The following is a 6667-nucleotide window of genomic DNA, read 5'->3' on the forward strand; positions in this document are numbered from 1 at the left end:
GGTCGCAGTCTGTCGGCTCCTCCGGCCCTCGGACGGTTCCGGTCAGGCGGAGAGCTGCCCCTGGAGGGATCGGGCTGACGCTGAGCTCCGCAGGCGCAGGAGCAGCGCTTGGCTTGCGCTGAGCTCTGCTTTTTGAGAGAGACTCTGAACCGTTGCTTTTGTTTCCCTTCTGCAGGTTGACTCCTTCAGGGAGCGGATCACGAGCGAGGTGAGTGTCCCTCTGCCCCCGCCCAGAACGCGGTAGGGCAGCAGAGAGGCCCTTCGGCCGTATCTTTCGGACAGACTCAACTGTGATTTGAACCTCTGCTGGAAGCTTAGCAGCACTCAGAGCATCAGTCCCCGAGTGGAGTGAGGTTACGCAGCCTCATGGCTCTCCTGGCAGCTTCTCACCTTGGCTTAGCGTCACAGTTGGGGGCCGCAGAACTTCTGCTCTCTCCTGTTTCCTGCCTTTGGACAGTTGGTTTCCCTGGTGTTCTTGCCCGCTAGCAGGAACCTTACAGCGTTGTTTCACATTGTCACCTGTTCTTTCTCCCTCAGGCTGAAGACCTGGTGGCAAACTTTTTCCCAAAGAAGCTGCTAGAGCTCGATGGGTTCCTTAAGGTAAGGTACATGTTTTCCTCTGTATCTTTTTTCATTTTCAAGCTAGGTGTTGAAAGCAACGCGGCAGGTCTCATCCTGTGTATTTTCTTGTGTAGTTCACCTTGTTACAAAAGCCTGAAGCAGTGGCTGGTTGCTTGTGTGCATTTGAGTGCTGTTAGCTCTAGAGGGGGTGCTTCCTTCTTCGGTTTTCTTTGTGTTGATTGCCACATTTATCTTTCTTACGTATTCGGCAACTTCAGGCTGTCCTTCGCGATGCTGTGGTCTCAGAGGGACTCCAGCGTTGCAGACAGCTGATAGCTTTGATCACAGTCTGGAGCTGGCACGCTGTTCTTGGGTGGAGGGAGGTCTCGTCACAGGCCTATTGTTAGACTTCTCTTTTATTTCGTCCTTATTTTATGGCTGGATAAGAAGGAGGTCTGAACCTTTTGTCTTCTCATTGTGTTTGGTGTGACAGAATTTGTTACTTCATAATTAAAGAGCAAATCTGCTTTATTTTCCAGGAGCCCATCCTGAATATTCATGATCTCACTCAGATCCATTCGGACATGAACCTCCCAGTGCCTGACCCAATTCTTCTCACGAACAGCCATGATGGACTGGATGGGGTAAGGTTACTCTCTTGGCTGTGATCCCTGCTTCTGTTAATTAAAACTGCATGGCTTGCTCTGTGCTGGAGTAAGATATTCTTATTAAATAACAGTTTATGGCTCTCCCAAAGGCTTTAGGAATTGGTCTCTCAAGCCTGGGAAGTCTGCTGGAGGTAACGCTGTGCTCTGCAGGCCTCCTTTTTTTTTTAAAAAAGAAGGATACGTAGAAACCAGGAGCGTAGCAGAGGCTCTGAAGTTTTTCTTATTTCCTTTGCAACACTGTTATAGCTTAAGACTAGTTTGTGAGTAAAACGTTTTGTATATTTTAGCCAAATATGAAAAAGAGGAAGCTGGAAGACCGCGAAGAGACCTTTCAGGGTAAGAGTCCCCAAGTCTCCTCTCTCTCAGCCTGCCCCCTGAACCATGCGCCATGCCTTAGGGGTATGAAATCACGTGAACCCCACTTGCCCTGTCCTGACAGCAGCTGCTGCTCCTGCAGGCCTGTCCCTGCATCCTCTCAGAGCCTGACCTACGGACGTTCTGTTGTGGAGGAGTCAGGTTCCAGCTCTTAGAAGCACAGTTAGGACTTCTCTGATAGCCATAAGTAGTACTTGCTTGAGCGTGGCCTTGACGGAGGCAGCTGATCTCCCTGTGGCTCTGTGCTGAAAGCTCTCCTTGTCTGGAGGAAGATACCAGGCTTTGGATTAAGCTGAGGCAGAAACAGCTCATACACGTGCATCAGGAAAGTCCTTTGTGCCCAGCCTCAGCAGCGTAGAGCTCTTCAGCTCTTGTCTCCGCTCCGTGTTTTCTCTTTTCCTTCCTTTGTGGTAATCGCTGTTATCCCATGTCAAATTTCCCCTTCCCCACAGGTTAGCTGTAGCCTGGCTCAGTGTCCACTACTAGCCTTTGCGGGAGATAAGACGCTCGGGTGGACCTTCGGTCTGATCCCCTGGTGCAGCCGCTCCTACGTGTTGCTGATGCGAGGTGTTTTTCTCCTCTGCCACTAGGTACCAAAGTGTTCGTGATGCCCAATGGGATGCTGAAGAGCAACCAGCAGCTGGTGGACATCATTGAGAAAGTGAAACCAGAAATCAGGCTGCTTATTGAGAAGTGTAATACGGTGGGTATGAGCTCTGGAGCAAGTGGAGGCAGTAGGATGACTTTGTTCCTGGAGAGGCAAAGCTGCTGTGAGTGGAAGGAGCGGCCCCTCTGTATTCTGTAGATGAGGAGAGGCAGGATTCGTATTTCAGTGTCTTAAAAGTGGCTGGGAGGGAGGGGTAGGGGAATAATGCTTTTCTGAGCCCTTGGGGGGCTCTGCAGTTCACCTCCTGAAGGAAGATTATGTCTGTTACGCGGTCTCCTTCCTTGAGGCTTTTCTTCACCCTCCTTTTGCACAGTCACAGACACCTGCTGAGAGCTTCTGTGGCACAGTCAGGAGAGCTTCCCATGGGAAGCTGTGTTTGTGCTGGCTTGTGTGGCGTCCCAGCCACGTGGGAAATGATCTCCTCAGAAGTGTTGCATGAGCATGAAGGACCTGCAGGAGTTTATCGTGAACTGCATGGCAAAGGCAGGGTCCTGGGGGGTTTTTGGAAAAACTTTTGAGAGAGTCTCTGTGGAGATGTTACCATTGATCAGTGCTGTCATCTTTCAACTGCAGGTGAAAATGTGGGTGCAGCTTCTCATCCCCAGGATAGAAGATGGAAACAACTTTGGTGTTTCTATTCAGGTAAGGCACCACTGGCTCTGTCCTGCCATGGGAGACAGCTCTGCTCTGGGGACATGGATCTCGGGTTCTCTGAATCTTTCATTTGATGGCATCCAGCAGCTGCAGTCATGGGGTTGGTTTAGGTTTTAAAACCCAAACCTGGGCTTGACATGACACTGCTGAGACATGTTGCTTTCGGAGTCCTGAAGGCCAGTTGCATGCAGCTAATGGCTTCTTTGTCTTCCCTGCAGGAGGAAACAGTTGCTGAGCTTCGAACTGTGGAGAGTGAGGCAGCGTCCTACCTGGACCAGATTTCTAGGTAGGCATGCAAGAACAGACCTCTTCTGTGGAGTCCTCTTGGGAAAAGTAAAGTGCTTGGGGAAGGTCCCACAGCTTTGCTAGGGCAGCTTGGGCCTGGAAAAAATCTTGGTGCTATTTATCTGACCTCTAGTCTCTCCCTTTTCCTACCAGATACTATATCACAAGAGCAAAGTTGGTTTCCAAAATAGCTAAGTATCCTCATGTGGTAAGTAAACGGGGAAGTGGAGATTTACGTGTTACGTGCTGCTGCTTTTTGGGACTCTTTGGGCCAGTTGATCACTGTCCTTTTTGAGCTGAGGGTACTGGGGGTAAAAGTGGGGGATCATGCAAGGATGCAGGGCGTCTGTGTTAGAGGAGAGCAAGCTGAAGGGGGGATTCCTTTGTAAACGGTAGGACCTTCACTTGGTGTATGGGAGGCACAGCTGAGCTCAGGCCACTCAGCCGTGCGTCTGCTCTCTGTAGGAGGACTACCGCCGCACAGTGACAGAGATTGATGAGAAGGAGTACATTAGTCTGCGCCTGATCATTTCAGAGCTGAGGAATCAATACGTAAGTGAAAAACCGGAGCTTGCACTGGCTCCTTGCACAGCAGTGGAGGGTGCCCTTTTGACCCTGCTGCTGCTTTCCCCTCTCCTATGAGTACACCTAGTCCTGGCAAGAAGCCTGTCTCCTCCCCGCTCCGCGTTGGCTCTCACGAGAAGAGCCGACTGTTGCCTCCCCACCATCTCCCGGAGATGCCGGTGTTTCCAATTAAGCGTTCACAGGAATCTAGCCCAAAATACTCCTTCCACCTCTGTGGGAACCTGTGATCCTAAACTCTTCATGTGGTACAAGCCATTCCTGGCATCTGTAAAGAAACCTTCTCTTTTTGGTGTTACGTGCAGTGGCTTCTGTAAAGCCTGGCTGAAAGAAACCCTTACCTTAACTATGTGTGTGGCTGCGTGCAGGGGTTGAGGGTGGTGCGAAGGTGAGCTGTGCTGCGGTTTTAACCAGTGCTCATTGTGAAAGCTGAACACCGGATGACTTTGTCCTTCTTGTCTGAGTCCTCTTCTCCCTTTTTGCAGGTTACTTTGCATGACATGATCCTTAAAAACATTGAGAAGATCAAGAGGCCTCGGAGCAGCAATGCTGAGACCCTCTATTAAGTGTCAACGTTTGAACTTGAGAACTGTTCAGTCAACTAAAGACCGTCATTGCCTTGGTTTGTTACGTGACTATCGAGATGGGAAACTGGCTGGAAATAGTATCGCATTCTTAGTTAAACTCTAAAGAAATTCTCTCCTAGTTTTGTGATTGGTTTTGTTCAGGTCTCAGGAGCTCTCCCTCCCTCTAGTAACTGGTAACGAGAAGGTCGTGCTGCTTTGGGGTGCCCTAGAGGCTACTGCAGAGTGAGAGCACCAGCCAGGCAGGAACATTCCTTCACGCCTTTCTTCCTACCTGAGTAGGAACGACACTAGAGACCAAGCCCTCTTCCTGTCCCATCTCTTGGCTGCAGGCTTCACTGGGGTCTCTGGGAATGGGGCAGACAGTCCTCAGCACTAGAGCAAGCTCGGGTGGTGGTGCAGCGGTGGAGAAGCTCATGCTCTTCACTGCTGGCTGTAGCTGCCGGTGCTCTGCACTGACCTACTGCAAAGACAAGGCAGCCTGCCCCTTCTGGGCTGGTGGCAGCAGCCACGCTCCAGTGCTGCTGAGTGGTCTGCACTCCTTTTCTGGCTCTCTTCTGACTCAGCAGAGCCTGCCCCATCTGTCTCTGCCTTGTCAGTTCTGGTTAGATCAGTGCAGAGCGCGAGGTGGTGCTTGAAACTAGGGCTGGTTGCTCTCCTGGCTGGTTGTGACCTCAGGTGGCTTCTGCTCCTGTTTGCAATTTGAGTAGAGCCGCTTTCTTGGCTAAAACCAACTTAACTTCACATACGTCCTAGTACCCCTTCAGCATGAGATGCTTTTGCCCAGGCTGAGAGAAGGGAGAGGCCGGAGGTCCGATGCTAAAGTCCTGATAGTCTCTGCCCATGGTCAGACTGAGACCCGCTGTCTCCTGGCAGCGCTCCCCACTGCCTGGGCAGAGCCGGGGGGCGAGGATGGCCGATACCCACCCGGTACCGTTGCAGACCTTGTAGTCTTTCCCCTGCAAAGGGCACACTCGTGTGCCTGGTGACTCTAAGCCGCCGGAACATTTCATGGTCCATTACAAACCCTTTTGGAAATGACTGGTTGTGTTGCGTCAGTTTTTGTGTGTGGCAAGTGGGCCCGTAACGCTGCAGGCTCCAAAATTTTCTTATTTATAGTATTTCTACTTAAGTCCCCTATTCGGGGAACGTTAAATCATTTGTTTCAGGAACCTTGCTGTTTCCCGGGTCTCGCTGTTACACCCGTATATTCTTATTGTGCAGTAGCCTTAATAGTTGTGTTAACCTCATTGTAACAACAGTGACAAATGGAATGAACTTTCTCCCCTCCTTTTTTTTTTTTTTTTTTTTTACTTTGTTTTTGTTTCTTCTGCTTCCACATCTAAGAGCCATGTTGTCTCTTGCTGGTTTCCCAGGGATTCGCCCAGAGTGTGGAGGGCCACTGGCCCTTGCTATCGACTCTTCTGTTGTTGTTTGTAGTAAGTCAACTCTTAGTCTTCCTGCTAATAAATATTCAGTAACAAACCAACTGCGTTCTAGCTGCTGTCTGGAAGCAGCACTTCCCCTTGTGTTTCTTTGTATTGATTCCTTTTAATTTGTTTGGCTCTCTTTGCCAGATGACAGTATGTAAACTTTTACCATGTCAAGGAATTAAAATAAGGTACTTGGAATTCTTTTAAGGTAGCCCCTTGTCTGTGATACCGAGCTCTTAGGCTGTGCAGCGTTAACGTCTGTTCTGGTCCTGCCTTTCTCACATCCAGTTGCTCCTTCCCTGCATTCTCCTCATTCCTCTTCTTGACTGTGTTGCAAACTGCTGTGCACTGCTTTGTAGATTGTTTCTACTCCTTTAGCACGCCTTACGTTAGGCCCACGGTCTTGGGTTTGATGCGACCCGTCCCATCTCAACCCCGCGCGTGGCACTGTGGCCGTCTCAGTTAAAACAGACGCAGGAGACTTGCGTGGTGTTTCTGTAAGAGCGCAGACTGCTCCGTGGCTGCTGCTGCGCCTCTGCCAAGCGCCATCTGCCGCGCCGTCCCGGGGCAGGCGCCCGGATGCCGTCCCTGCTGCGTGTTCGGTGTGCGGTCCGTTACCCTCTCGGCCGCTCTGGCAGGCGGTACGGAAGGAGAGACCGGGCTCTGCTCTCCCCGGGGAATCCTCCCTCTCCTCCCGGTGCTTCCTCCCGACCCTGCTGCCCCACCGCCGGGGGTGCGGAGACCTCTCCCGGGGCGCTCCTGTCCCCCCGCGGGGCCGGGGCTTGGCCGCCCTCCCCGGCCGGGTGCCGCTAGGGGGGGCCCGTGCCCGGCACCGGCAACCGGGGCTCCGGCTCGGCG

General features: G+C 51.7%; 1 protein-coding gene across 1 annotated transcript in view; it reads right to left on the minus strand.

Annotated features, from left to right (window-relative positions):
* BECN1 (beclin 1, autophagy related) overlaps positions 1–464 on the minus strand; it is a 5827-nt gene extending 5363 nt beyond the window's left edge. The window contains exon 1 of the mRNA XM_009892677.1: positions 424–464. The gene's annotated coding sequence lies outside the window, so the exon portion shown is untranslated. The remainder of the gene's footprint in view (positions 1–423) is intronic.
* Between the last annotated feature and the right edge of the window lie 6203 nt (positions 465–6667).

The sequence above is a fragment of the Charadrius vociferus genome, unplaced genomic scaffold (genome assembly GCF_000708025.1).
Source record: "Charadrius vociferus isolate BGI_N301 unplaced genomic scaffold, ASM70802v2 scaffold730, whole genome shotgun sequence".
In the NCBI taxonomy this organism is placed as follows: Eukaryota; Metazoa; Chordata; class Aves; order Charadriiformes; family Charadriidae; genus Charadrius; species Charadrius vociferus.